The 15,824-nt window shown below is 39.9% G+C and overlaps 1 protein-coding gene across 3 annotated transcripts in view; it reads right to left on the bottom strand.

Moving 5' to 3' along the window:
* Positions 1 to 11,726, bottom strand: part of LOC119504337 (zinc finger protein 609-like) — a 99,955-nt gene extending 88,229 nt beyond the window's left edge. For 2 of the 3 annotated variants that reach the window (XM_037796408.1, XM_037796425.1), the window contains exon 1: positions 11,128 to 11,725. The gene's annotated coding sequence lies outside the window, so the exon portion shown is untranslated. Of the gene's footprint in view, positions 1 to 11,127 lie in introns of all 3 variants that reach the window. The other variant, XM_037796419.1, reaches the window with a different exon arrangement.
* Positions 11,727 to 15,824: the final 4,098 nt, after the last annotated feature.

The raw sequence follows: 15,824 nt of genomic DNA, 5'->3' as shown, positions 1-15,824 counted from the left end.
TAATTTCTGGGTTTGTAGGAATCATTCCTATACCACTCTTTTATGATGCTTTCATATTGTTGTCTTACTCCATTACTGGATAATTGCTTGTTGGTGCAAGTTGTTTGCTTAACCTTTCACCAATGTTCACTCCCACATTTTCTCTTGGGAAGAGCTGGACTGGTTTTCCTGGTGTTATATTTTACAAAGTAATCATGCTGAAACACTAAGAACACCACGTAATGTTAGTTTAAATATGTTTTAGATATCTGACAGCCTTGGGTACATATTTGCTGCCACCATGGTCCATTCATTCATTCATTCATTCATGAGTCATCCATTTAAGGAAACCACAATGTCACATGTGCATCCACCTCCAAAAAATGCAAGTCAGCTAGGTCAGAGCTCAAACGCTCAGTCAACCTGAAAACTAAAAGAGCACGGGTTTGCTGGCTTTGTGCTCAGATTGTAAATAAACTCCTTCAGTTATCCATCTACCTCTCCTATTCTACGTGCCTGTCTGCTTTCCTTCTCTCTCCAATCGTCAATCTTCTTTTATAGTGCCTGCCAAATTAAAATGCAAAGCAAACAGGTAGACTGTCAGACATCATATTCTCCCTTTTATGTCAGCATGTAATGTATTTTCTTTGGCTGTATGGCACAAGTAAAACCCAAGACAACCATTCACACTGGCAGAAGTGCTCTTTTGCAGTAGTGCCATACTACATATTCATATTTAGTCTGATATATTCACAGCTTGGAGGATCGCAATATTTCACTTTACAACTAATAACACTAAAGCTGAATTTATGCTTCTCTGTCGAGTTGTTTCACTGCTCCTGCAGTAGATGCCTACGGCGTGGGAACTGATTTATAGTTCAGCGTAGGATTTAACCCGTAGATTGTCGTGGCACCGCTGCCTCACTAGATGGATGTGTCGTACATTATCAGGCCATGTCGTGCCTTTATTATCCACCCAAAGTAATTGGGGTTTACCTTCATTTATTCCTTTTGTTACAGACAGAGCTGATCGTGGTTAGAAGAAGCTTTCAATGGAAATGGCTTTGCAAGATCACAAAATACACATTTGTCTACTGAAAAGGAGGATTATCAAGCATGTTTTTCAACCTCCTCCATGTTGTCTTCCCTATCAACAAATACTACAAGCAATGGAAAAATGTAGGAGGGCAGACAAAGCTGTCCAATTATAATTCTTGTGGTTTCCGTGTAGCCTCTGTTGCCCCGCACGAAGATACCACAACATCAACACAGAGGCATAAATCTGACTTAAGCTGTTGAGTGAAACGTTACCCACCCATATTTTCCAAACCAGTCAGGACAGTCCAATCCACTTACGTTAAAACCACAAGATTGCTTCTCTGACTGTTTAGACAAATGTCCACACTGCAAACAGATTTTTTATCATGTGCAGTAACCATCATGGCACTGAAGCCAGAGGAAAACGAGAGACCATCTTGTGATGGGATCACACCACCAGCCGTGAAGCCAAAGTGGAACAGGGGCGTAAAGTGTAGGGGGGCCGGTGGGCCTTGCTCGGACCACGCCCATCCTCAAACTCGACCATCATTTTGCTCTCAACTACACCGGTTTTGTGACTGTATCTTACAGGGTTGCGACGCTATCGCAGTGACAAAATCTGTCCGAAGACAGACAGAAATATAAACACCTGGCAAAGTACTCAAAACCGCTTCTGTCAGAACCACATTTTGCTATGATGACACACACACAGACTCACATGGTGAAAACAATACCAGCATCGCTGGTAATAATGTTGACTGTCTGCGAATACACAGTGCGATCTGTCCAGTGTCATTACCTGGGCTGCACGATACATCGTTTCAGCATCAACATTGCGATGTGTGCATGCGCTGCAGGCACATTGCAGGATGTGCGATGACGCCAAATTAACTCAAACACGTCATGCTAACTTGCTGCTTGTAGCATAACTTTTGCTACAAAAGGAAAACTCGCACAGTTCTCCATGAGCAGCAATCTTGTTTGCCTAGGTGCAAGGTTTCATGCCATGGACAGTGTGTTGGTTACCAAAAACAGCAACCACACTACACAAAATGGTTGACACTATTCCAAATGTGGTTGCCGAGGGCAACAGGCCAACCATGACTGTCAAACCTTGAGGGCCCTAATACGATTGCCTATAACTGAACGCTAAAACTGACTTTTTGCTCATAATTGGTAGATTTAATGTTTCTCGTAACTAATAATGCAGATGTGAACCAGTTTTGAAGTCAAGCTATAAAAATGTAGAGCAGACAAAACATCTAGTACTAGTTTCTTTCTTTAGTAATGTTTTCACTATTGAACAACTGAAAACACATATTGCCTAATAAACTACGCCATGATATTTATATGTTCTGGAGAATCAAACAACTAAAGCCTGTAATCCCAGTTAATTTCTTATCCATGCTCAGTAAAAAGAACTGGACATGATCACTGGGAGCCTGAAATTACAACACGCCAGTGGTCTATAAACTGAAGCTGCTTTGATGGGAAAATGCTTTAAACTAAAATGGATATAACATTGCTGTTACCATGTGTGCTCAGGCGGGGAGATGAAACAGGATAGTAGAACGCTGATAGTATTAACCCTTTGAACTCTGCAATAGTAACAGTCCACCAGTGCCTATATTGGTATTTTTGCTTATTGTAATGCAATTTCTTAGAGTATCTTAAAATGCTTCATATACCTAAAATCTGCACAACCTATGCTAAAAGGTTATACAAGTCAATAAACTATAATAATTGATAAAAGCATTGAAATTGTGTCATACATTAAAAAAAAACCTACATACAAAACAGAACATTTTTTTTTACAAAATATACACAAAAAACATATTGATCCAAAGGATTTCTAAATGTAGAAAGAAAGAAAATATTTCTTGACACTCCATAAGTTATTTGAATTATGCAATTTTTTTTGTTTTTGAGATAAGCTCATTTTTACAAGCAGATCGAGTACAAAGGCGTTGTAAAAGTTTAATTACGTTTCGCACGTAACAACGTAATGACGTCGTCATGAGCGTACAACATGATGACGCAAAAGACAGAAGCCATAGCTTTTTGCTGCAAAAAGAATGAATTCTCCAGCTATTATGATTTCTATTTTACATTGATTTAAACAGGATCATACAAACAACGTTATCCCACGGCCATTACGGGACAAGACTCTGGCGTCACCGCGTGTTGTCACCATGTTTTGTACGGCACGTAACGTAATGAAGTCATCATGAGAGTACAACATGATGACGTTAGCTTTCTGCTGCGTAAAGAATGAATGATCTAGCTATTATGTTTTTTTATTATACACAAATTTAAACAGGATCATGCACACAACGATCTCCAACGGCCATTACGGAGCTATACTCTGGCACCACTGCATGTTGTCACAATGTTTTGTACAGCACGTAACGTGACATAATGATGTCACCATGAGTGTACAACATAATGACGCAATAGACAGAAGCCTTAGCTTTCTGCTGTAAAAAGAATGAATGCTCCAGCTATTATGGTTTTTATTTTAGATCGATTTAAACAGGAACTGGCACACAACGATCCGTTGTTAAAGGGCTGTGGAAAGACAACAATTACTACTTTTTTCATACAGTATTGACATTTGTATTGAAGTTCCACTTGATCATCTGTTTCCACTTTGGACTGCAGCAACGTTGTCCTTTGTGGATGTTCTCTCATTTACTCGTCAATATCAAAAGTGATGCATGTGTCATCCGAGAGAGGCGACGGCTTCTCTTTGATTCTACAGATGATAGCGGGTTCTGCAGTATGATTAGGCCAACGGGGACGGTGTCTCAGAACCACCCACCGCCACGCATCAAGCATTGATGTAGCTCTGAGGAATTCCCACACATCACGTCTTCGCAGACCTTTCTTGCTCTACGATAAGATCAACTCAAAAACATATCTCTATAAAAGACAGCTAAAATCAAGCTTACAGCATGTTTTCAAGTTTAGAACAGCTTGAACATATCACAATTTCATATCACTGTCTGTACGCTGGTATATTAATCAGCCATTTGTACATGGAAATTGCAGTGTGTAAATTGCAGTGAAAAGATCACCAGTGTCAGGAACAAGTGAAGCGAGAGTGATTAACGAGGTCATGTTGCTTATGAGTGGATGAGTGAAGACAGCACTGAAAGCAATTGTGTGTTAAACATATTAATGCAATTTGACAGGGCTTCGTTATTACAACAGCAACAACACGAAAATAAAATCAAACCTATCAAAATCAGCTTGACTTGACTCGTAGTTTTCCGTGGCTTTTCTTTCTAAGAACACAGAGGACGATACTTCAAACCGAAGGCAAATGAGACAGCATTTTTGCAGCACTCAAGACTGTGCTGCACCACAAAAGCTGACAATATCTTTATAGCTTGTGTGGGGGAGAGCTGAGTGTAACCTGGGCTCGCATCCCAGGAAAAGATGGATCACCAGTCTCTGGCAGAGCAGCAACTGTGCAACAAGCATTCAATGTGTGCTCTTTTCTGCTGTAATTGGCAATTCGCTAGTGAGAAATCCACTCAGTGCTATAAAAACTAAAGCAGAGTTGCACATTCTTTTGACCCACGATACGACTTCACAGCTGAAATGACAAACGTCGCATTTAGTTGGCTTTACAAATAATAGTCGCAGGAAATAAAGGAGGTGATGTTCTCAGGATGGGTGGATCAATATTGACTATAGAAAAGCAGGTCAATTTCAGATGCTTTGTTTGCTCATTCTAACCCGTTGTATCTCAAGTAAACCGCAAGCTGTCAGAAAAACCACCTCGCTGCGCTTTGACGTTTGAAAAAGAGCAAATAAAACAGCAGCAAGCAGTTTTAATTAATGATGTTTACAGAAACGGTGCAGGTTTGTGAGCGAAGTGAGCTGTTGTTTCCATTGCTACCAACATATTTCTCAGGTGCCTCTTAAGCACTGCCGTTGGCTGAAAGCTGCATTTGAACCGCAGCATTTTGTTCCTGTTGGAGATGAAGAGACGATCCAAACGCTGTTCAAACCTTCCACCCACAAGCAGCTCCAGATGACACTTCTCTCACTACGGATTTTACACAAAACACTATAGAACACAATACAAAACACTTAACCCATTACAGCAAGGCTTTTTCTAATGCAGACCTGTTAAAACCTGCATCTACACCACTTAACAGATTTTAATGTAAGCCTACTTCAGGCTAAGTGTGCAATAGGCAGCTGTCGGAAAATTTAAATTACTGCATTGAACTTGAGGCTGCACACTAATGACTATTGTCATAAACAATTAGTCTGCCGGTTATTTTCTCGATTAATCATTTGGCCTACATAACATGGTTTAAAGGCGATGCCATCAAGTGACCAACAGTCCAAAACCCAAAGATATTTCATTTACTATAATGTTAAGACATGTAAAAGCAGCACATTTTCACATGGGATTTTTTACTCCAAAAACATTATCAACAATTAATAGATTATCAAAATAGTTGCCGATTAATCTTATTTTAATCGACTAATTGACGAATTGTTGCAGCTCTACTGTGTACAGACCTAGCAGTCTAAGATCAGAATAAAGGCCTTTACACACCGGGGGCATGACGAATAAACGAAATGAAAATTCAAAATACTCACATGCGAATATTTCGACCCAAAACTATTCATACCGGCAGCGATGCAAGTTTGTGACAGTTGCAACACTTTTTCAATAAAAAGGTGAGAATAGATTTGCGGAGGCCGAGGACTAACTACCGGGATCCTATTGACCCAGAGCAGCATCTGGCAGTCTGTCTGCGGCAAATTGTTCTATAGCCTAAACTACTGTGAGCTATTCTATTGAATTTCCTTTTAGCCAAATGCTCTGAGTGAATTTGCCTCTGGTAAACAGTTACACTCTGATGGCTAGTGCTTTTATTGTGAAAGGTAAGAACAAAATGAGTGAATCTGGTCTGTGCTGCCTTTGTCAAGGTTGAAAGGAGTAATAAAGTTTGCCGTCCTGGTTCGGACTACGTAGCCTCCATGTTGTTGTACACTACAGTGAACGTTTTGAATATGTCCGTTCCGCGCAATAAGCTCAGAAAAATAATAATGTTGCATTTTTGCACCGTAATATTTGCATTCTGTGTGAAAGAACTCATGACAAAAACAGTTCCAAAAAATATTCACGTACAAATTAACCACACAAAAAAACGCCCTGTGTTTAAAGGCCTTAAGGGACAACAAACTTGACTACCCCAAATTTTTTTTACATGTTTTATGCATTAATTCTTCCTTTTAAATGTCTTCCTGTTAAATGCAGTAAAAAAAAAAGTCCGCTGTGCGCAATCGCATTGATCTGAATTTACAAGTACTGACTAGCATCTGGAAGTCAGGTCATGTATGTAATGATGCTTTTCTGCAGACTCTCAAATGTCGGATGTTGGAGCTTCCAACCGGCGCTTAAACAAGCCCAACCCCCATCACTTAGGGAGAACCACTTCAAATAGATCTCAACCTTGGGGAAACGACGCTGTATGATGTTTTTAACTACAAAGGTGCCCCATCTCATCTCATCTCAACCTACCTAATGACACTAACTACATTATGAGGCTTAATATGGACTCTCCACTGCACTAAGGGAATTAAGGAATGCATACACTTCTCATTTAGCATAAGTAAAAACCAAGGATAGGAGTGCATATGGGGGTGTATTATTCACCCAAAGTAAATGGCTTCATTCGGGTGCTTTTAAGGTGCCTGAAAGCCTTCAAAGTACCAGCTACCTTTAAGGATGTGGGCTAAATCCCTTCTTACTTTGCCATCAGCTGGTGTGAGGCCATGAGATGACGGGAGCCTTACAAAGCCAACATAATCCCCTTGTCCTGGACTAATCTGATGCCCTGGACCTCTAAACAAACATTGTTAGATTCTCTTCCTCCACACAGTTTCTTTGATATCCAGCCTGATGTGGAACAGATTTTTAAAAGGTGAACGGCTGGTCAAAACTAACTCAAAACTTCCACTGTTTTTGCAGATCCCTGAGACTCAATGTTTCCTTAACAGTGTCCTCACTTGTACCATAAGTTGTTTCCATTCTCCCCGTTAAAAAAAAGGACACACCCCAGCAGCTCAGTTATCACAAAAACCAAACTGGTGAATGAGGAAATAGTTGTTTCCTCAAGTGGCATTGCTCTCATGTTCACCTCGGGCTCTCATCCAAGGGTTGGGCAAATTTACACATCTCCAACAACTATGAAATGTCATGTTATTGTGTGGAGCTTAGAGTCTTAAATTTCTCTTCCACTTTACAAATGATGGCTCTGTCAGATTGTATAAAGCGTGTCTGGTGTGCTACAACAAGGCTGCTAACACCCTTTACAATGGTTAGAACAAATTACTACTAAAAAAAAGGTAATCAGATGGAGAGGAACTGCCTTTGAAAAGGTAGTCAGCTGGAAAGGAAGCAGTACAAGCTTACTGCAAGGCAAGTTTCTTCTTAAGAAGAGATAGAAAAGAACAAATGAACATGTTTGCACTGAAGAAGCACTACAATTATTAACAGGAACACCAGGGCGCCAATAATTATTTTGCCAGCTACATCATTTCAATTTTGGGAAAGAAAAAACCTGGCAACGTGAAATCCTCTGGGCTCGACAGAGTTATATTACTACTGCTTGTATTGATTTCATTATGACGAGTACACAAGAAGAATAAGTAATAATGGGTCTCAATGTAAAACACCCTTAAAATGTATAAAATCAATACAAAAAGAGTCAGCAATGAATCAATACTACCAAACACTCTTACAGGCTAAGTGAAAGGCTTGAATCATTTATAGGCACAGCTGACAAATTGCAGTAGCTCTAGTAAAGTTGATCTTCTCGCTACTCCCTGGACCAAAACAGTATTTTGTGGCTGTCGGAGTAAAAGGGTGAAAGACTGAAGCAGTTTATTGGTGAGAGACCCTCACAATTAATTTTTGAGGTGCTGTGTGTGCGATCCTTTTGTCTACTGGGTTGCCATTACTTCCTGTATGACACCTGAAATCATTATCAACTACCAGGTCTGGCAACAATGGTTGTTACATACCAAGGCTACACTTCAACTCCTCTGCGATAAAACGTTAAGAACTTCTAAAAACACAAGTCTGCTTTTACCTAACTGGATGGTAAACTAAGAAAAAAGCTGAACTAAGAACATCCAAAATACTGAATGATTGCATGGTGCAAATCAGCCATGACACACTGGAACTAAGTGGATTAATGGTACAGTGATTACCACAATTGTGCGTAGGAGGATTACTATCTTGCATTTACAGTATGTTAAGGTTTTCCTTTATCAGTGTCACCAGCTCAGAGCTATTGCCACACCCGGAAAAGGGAGCTGCCAAACTGATATTCAAAATTAACTGCAGGATTAGCTGGAAACCTTTGAGGCTCTTTGGTAACAAGTTAAATGTTTCACTGCCAAATATTCAAAGTTTCCTCTCTCTCTATCAGGTGATTGGTGCATTTATCTGAACAAATAGCATCAATAGTAGGTGATTAAGCTGGTCAGCATCAACTTAAGTGAAAAAAAAGTCCATTCTATCTGAACTGTGTGCTGGCAAGAATTTGACAATACGATGCATATCATGATACTGGGGTTACGATTCAATACATTACAACATATAGCTATATATTGTAATTTTTTTAATCTAATTTTAGGAAAACTGTCATAGTATAAAGACAAGGCTCCATTGTATTCACCATATTTCAGAAGCCTTCATTCTCTGGCTGAAGATAGATTACAACACTATCTAGCGGTCGAGGGTTTAAACAACACAAAATGAACAAATGCCTGCCACGAATCTTTGCATGTAAACTATTAATTAAAAATCAATAGCGTTTTTGAGAATCTTTAAAGCATCACAAAACACAATATCACGATACTCAACTTTATCATTATTTTCTTACACCCCTACTGAACTCGCTAACATTGAAACACATATTATGGCAGCTCTCACCTTCATTTGTGAGCAAAATTTGGTGGGTAGTACACCCAACTAATACTGGATTTTTGAGGCTGATACCGATATTTGGGGTTTGAAAAAATCCAATAACGATATATCAATAGTATTTCTTTTACATATAAGAGACACGGATAGATTTTTTTTCTTTAAAAATTGTTACAAGACGTATTCCTTTTAAATATTAAGTTTTCAGGGCTCTGTCTGTGGTGAACAAACTATGTAAAGGTGACACTGTTTCTACATTACATTAAAACTAATTTGGCATTTACATACTGAAATGTCTTGTTACTTATCGGCCGACATATTCACCTAGCCTATACCTCCAATAACCTCTTGGCAGATTTATTTAGTTAACACTTTAGGCCAAATTGTATTTGGCGTTTTCACAGACTGACGAGGGGTGTAAATCACAAGTTTCATCACGATACGATATTATATTGATTCTTTGGACAACGATACGATATTTGCTGATATCACAAAGTCTGCCGCGATACGATTTGATTCAAATCAGGGGCCTGCAATCAACACGAGACAATATAATTTTGCACATTTAAGAAAATTAGTTACCTTTATCAACTCACAAAAAGCTACTTAACTATGATTTGACAATTGTATTACTGAGCTCTTCCAGAAAAACAATCTATTTTTAATAAAAATAATAAATATAAAGTTGGAATTTCAAAATAAAGGCGTACCTTAAAGTATCGATATTCTTACTTTGCATCGATATTGGATCGTTGATAACCGAATCGATATATATCGATCCAGATCGATGTATCATAACACCCCAACAACTGACCCTCTCTCAAATATGTCCCTGTGAGGTAATGCTAAACACTCACTTAGACTAGATGTCCATTCATTTAGTCACACCAGATGGAGGACCTTAACAGTTGCACTGTAAGCACTAAGCAGTTGAACTAGTAAAAACAGAAACACAAATAACATACATGAACAACCTGTCATATTGGCAGTGGTGCATTGGAAACAATGACAACTTTAACTTGTAATCAAACCCAAATCTCACACTTTTATCCCACACAACCTGTCATTTTGCCTATAATAATATAAGTAGTGCTACATGTAGGGGTTGAATAGTTAACAACAGTTTTGAAGAAACTTTTCTTTCATGTTTTGTAGTTAACCATAGAGAGAAATTATGAAATCCAGCAAGTTTGGGCTATTTTATCTAGAGTACTGGACTGCAGACTACTTGGCCAGTCTTTAATGTGGCGCTGTCATACTCTATGGAGCAGCACAGACCACAGGGTTAGCCCTTAGTGGTCTTGTAAAAAAAAAAAAAAATAGTGCTTTAATTGAATGACTCACTTGAGGGAGATGGGACAGCCCCAACAACATGAGCCAACAAAAAGAATAATCTGGAGAGAAGAAGGGTCCCACATTGATTAATCCACCATTTTAATGAGTTTTCTAGATGTAACACCAGTTTAGTGTAAAACAAACTGTTTGATACAGTGCGGAAGTGGTTCAAATAGTCACTCTCACACATATATTCTCACATTGTGTTGAAACCTCAAGAGTGTTTCATTTTCTGTTTATCTTGAGATCAAAAACCCCCTCTCACTGGGGGTGCCCAGCCTGGGAAACACTGGAGACACACTGCTGGAATCTAAAGCTTGTCCAACTAATGTCTCCTCATCACATAATGTTGTCTAACACTTAACTATAAAAGCACAATTATAAATACAAGCATGGAACTGTGTTTTTTAACGGTTGATAGCCGTTACTCTCCTCAAGCTGACCGTTACTACCCGTGTGAGTTTAAACTGTATCAGTTAGCTAGCTCGTGCTCTAACGTTACTTAGCTACCAGTTACTTAGCTACCAGTTACTTAGCTACCACTTAGAACTTGAAGAAGCTAGCATGGCTAACTCAGCTCGGTGTAATGAGCTAATGTGTGACTCTAGTGCTGCTAGCTGCTGGCAGAGTGAAACAATGAGCTCAGAGTGCAGTCAGTCAGGCTTGGCTAGCTCTCCTGCTACTGCATGCTGTGTTGGCTATCTGGTGTGAAGCTAGCCAGCTCCGCTTTGCACGCAAAGGAAGGAAGGCTAAATGGCTAACGAGTCGTAGCCACTATCAACAATGAGAGAGAGAAAGATGTAGTAACTTACCGACTTAGCTAGCCACTCCTATTCCAAACCCTGCTCTGTCCATGGTGGTGTGCACTCCGTGAAGAGAACAAATCAAGAGTGTGGGTTATTATAATAAAACCTCTGTGGAGCAGCAGAAAGCAGCGCTCTCTCCCCAAGACATCCAGCACCAGAGAGAGGAGGAGGCCACTATTCACTGGACTTCTGCCATCACACTTCCAGAGACCGTCCTCAGCGACAACAACCCGAGTCCGGAGGGCATTGTGTTTTTATCGGTGCCGTCTCAGAGCCTCGATACGAGTCCACAGTCCTCTCCTCCAGCGACCTTCAGGTGATTAATCCCCCAGCGAGCAGCGTACCATCCCGGTTAGTATTCCTCCTCCGTGTTCACCGTGTCTGGATGATGAGTGCCGCCGTGGTGCTGCTGCTTCTTCTTCGTGTGGGAACTGATACAATGTAGCCAACCAGCAGCAGCAGCAGCAGCAGCAGCGGGAGCAGCGGGGAGGAAACCCAGGAGGAGGCGCTCCGGGTCGGACTGAACTGTCACCACACTCCCACAGAGCACCGGGGGTAAAGACATGGAGCTGGATCCACCACCACACGGAATGGACTGGGGTTTCATTTGTTTGTTCAGAGGGGGAATAATCCACCAGCTAGCGCAGGGGTCAGCACCCTTTACTATCAAAAGAGCCATTTTAGGCAAAAAAATCTGTCTGGAGCCACAAAACATTTGAGCATTGTGATGAAGGTAACACAGTTTATAGTCTAAGAATATAGTATATAAGTCTAATGCAGTGAGGGCCAAAGTGCAAATGTACGACGGAGTATTAGGGCCACACTGAGGGAAAAAACATCTGAGATTTACAGAATAAAGTCATAAGTTTACGAGAAAAAAGTCGTAATATTACGAGAATAAAGTCATAACTTTACGAGAAAAAAAAGTCGTAATATTACGAGAATGAAGTTATGACTTTACGAGAAAAAACTCGTAATATTTCGAGAATAAAGTCTTTAAGAGAAAAAAAGTCGTAATATTACGAGAATAAAGTCATAACTTTACAAGAAAAAAAGTCGGAATATTACGAGAATAAAGTCACAACTTTACGAGAAAAAAAGAAAATAACACGTAAAATTACTACTTTGTAATATTACAACTTTATTCTCATAATACTACGACTTTTTTTCTCTTAAACTTATGACTTTATTCTCATAATATTATGACAGAGCCGCAGGTTGCAGACCCCTGAGCTAGCGCAACTACAGTGGTGGAAGAAGTACTCAGATACTTCACTTAAAGGTCCCATAATGAGCACAGTATGGGGACTTTGCTTAAAGCAACCCAAACATTCATTATAGTAGCCATTAAACCTGCAGTATATTTTTTGCATCTTTGGGTAAAAATTCGCTAATAACCTTTCAGCATATAGTAATTCAAGTGTTCTGAGAGAAAACTAGACTTCTGCTCCTCCTCATGGCTCTGTTTTCAGGCTTTAGAAAAATCTAAAGCCTGTGACGGGAGACTTTGACCAATCACAGGTCATTTCAGAGAGAGAGAGTTGTGCTCCGGCTGGTGGGTGGTGCTTGGTATTTCCTCAACTGATCTCAACTTGGCTGCCGGGTCACAAACTTTCTCATTTTACAGCGAAACAGTACACTACAAGATGTTTCTGAAAACATTTGAGGTGAGAAATAGACATTACAGTAACAGAATATTGATTCATATTTGATCAGCGCTGCCTAGTTTGACTGTTTCATTGGAGTTCGCGAGTGATTGACAGCTGCTCAGAGACGTCAGGCTCCAGCTCGGCTCTGATTGGTTGTTTTCATCCAGTCTGTGAAATCTTGCAGATGCCATAAGGAGCACCAGAGGACACAAAGGCACATGATTTTTTTTTCAGATTATCTGTCTACTATCAGGATATAGTGTTCGTTTTATAAAAATAACTTTTTTAAATCATATTTGCTCCATTTCTACCCAGTGCTGTTTTAATGTAATTGATCAAAAAAGCCCTATAGTAGATGATTTATTAAACATGAATAAAGGTGTTATTTACAGCTTAGAAACCCTATATAAACTGCATTATTAGAAGAAGTACCGTTAAAGCACTCTATTATGAACACTTAATGACACATAATCTGTTAAATGCGTTTGGTTTAGAGAGTGAATGTAATCATGACACACTAATTGTAAAGTAGTCCTTGTCATCTGTAAATACCTGCTGGTTCACTGTCGTCCAACAGTATCAAATGCTCGTCTTGTTGAGTGTCAACACTCTTAATACTCTGATTACACAAACAGAAAACAAGGGTGAGGTTAAAACTTGATCTTCACGCTTCAGGGCAAATTGGACACGTTACCTTTTACGGCTATCTAAGCCATGTTCTAATTTCACTGAAGTGAATCCGTTAACAAACAACGAGGAGGGAAAAATCTCTGAGAACAGTGAGCCGGAAAATAAAAAGCTTCCAACAACAACGACCCTTTCATATATGTTAGGATTCCAACTCTCGCAGCTCCGCGGATAACCTTTCATGTTTACCAGCTTCAAACACCATGAAGGCTTTAAGTCGTCTTCTCTCAGTGCCGGTTTCCCAGGCAACAAGAATATGATAATGTTGCCTTTGACATGACAGAAGGAATCATCTCGCTAGCAAACAGAGACAACAGGCACAGGGAGGGCTGCAGGGGGAGGCAGGGGTAGGTAGGGGGAGGGGGAATGAATTAATGGACTCATTTTCACACAGAGGGGAAAAGCAGCAGCAGCTACTCACCATCCTCCATCCATCCTCCATCTTCCTCTATTGCCTCCAATGCATTCCTGCTGGCAGGCACACTCATGCCTTCCCAAGGGAACAGCCAGCCTCCATTGGAAAGCTAAATAACAGTCAGTGGCAAGTGGGGGACTGGAGGGGACAGATTTCTGATGATGACTACCCTTCAAGGCTCAAGCTCCCAAACCAAAGTGCTCTCGCTGCTGCTGAGCGTCGCACCAACTAAAAACCTGAAATGAACAAGCTGTGTGTGGACGCCATGTGTTTTCCATCAGTGAAAAAAGGGCTAATCAGCCAGCCATGTGGAATCACAGAGGAGCTGGCTTGATTCGTGTGATCATCTTTCCATTACTCTATAAAAGAAACTGTAAAGCCTTGAAACCCATCTGAAAGAGACTCGCTCTTTAGCACATTTAAATAACAGATCTGTGTCGATTTACAGCACAGCAGCACACTCATAAATGACAGTAACATAGATACAGTAACGTGATATAACATAATTACAAATACAAGGACAAATAATATGATAATTATTCAGCATTGATTTTACCATGACCCAATTAATTTCCATTCTCCACACTGATATGGCACAAAGTCTTAGATTTTCCAGTCTGTCGACTGGTCCATACTGAAATGTCTCATTATTGGATGGATTACAATAACATTTTGTACAGACAGTCATGTTCCCCAGAGGATGAATCATAGTGACTTGTGATCCACTGACTTGTCCTCTAGCGCCACCACAAGGTTGAGATTTTTGGTTTTGAGTGAAATATCTCAACAACTATTGAATGGATTGCCATGAAATTTGGTTCATTGTCCCCAGTGGATGAATCTTAATGACTTGGATGATCCCCTGATCCCCAGACTGTCCACCACTTTGGTCTACACTGAAATGTCTCATTATTGGATGGATTACAATGCAATTGTGTACAGACATTCATGGTCCCCAGAGGATGAATCCTAGTGACTTGTGACTTGTCCTTTAGCGCCACCACAAAGTTGACATTTTTGGTTATGAGTGAAACATCTCAACAATCATTGCTATGAAATTTGGCGCAGATATTCATGGTCCCCAGTGGATGAATCTTAATGACTTTTGATTTAGTGCAGGGTTTGGCAAACCTTTTGATATGAAATACCATTTTGGAATTTTCTTGTTAATCAGCATTCCATATCAACAGTACGGTTAACATTAAGTTTAATTGTCACACCACATCAACATTTAAAACTCCAACGGATCAGTAATTTTATTCCATCCATATAGGTCATGTGCATAGCAATATAAAAAAAACAACATTTTTCCTGATAATCAGGACATTGTAATTATATATGAGATCACTGTACAAGACGGCTGCCATCCTTATGAAAACATGAAAAACCACCTTCCACCAATCTTGTTAATCAGCAATAAACTTAACACATTCTGTGAAGAAGGCATTGAGTACTGGCCAATCAGAGGCAGAGTAGGGCGGGTCTTTGCGGATGGGAAAATATCAATCAAACTACTGTAAATAACAGGCTGCGCAATAGCCAATGGCTGTGAAAGAGGTCATTTGGCATGCAGATGAGAGGGCACTTTCCTAAAAACTCTCATGCACACTTATTGCTAGTGTACCATTGGTTAAGGTACCACGTGCCAATGGTGGCACGTGTGCCAAATGTTGCCTACCCCTGCTCTAGCGCCACCATGAGGTTGACTTGTTTATTTGATTTGTTGTTTTGACTAAAATGTTTTTCACCATGAAATTTGGTGCTAACATTCATGCCCCCCTCAGGAAGAATTGTAATAACTTTGGTGATCCCTTAACTCGTATAGCGCCATAATCAGGTCAAAATTTTGAATTTGTCCAATACTTTATTTATGATAAAATACGTGCAAAACTAATGACATTACCGTCAGCCTCAGCTATACTTAGTGTTTAGTGCTAAGTAGCAAATATCAG

The sequence above is a fragment of the Sebastes umbrosus genome, chromosome 2 (genome assembly GCF_015220745.1).
Source record: "Sebastes umbrosus isolate fSebUmb1 chromosome 2, fSebUmb1.pri, whole genome shotgun sequence".
Classification (NCBI taxonomy): domain Eukaryota; kingdom Metazoa; phylum Chordata; class Actinopteri; order Perciformes; family Sebastidae; genus Sebastes; species Sebastes umbrosus.
The sequence above is the reverse complement of the archived record's forward strand: the minus strand, read 5'-3'. Positions and strand labels throughout refer to the sequence as shown.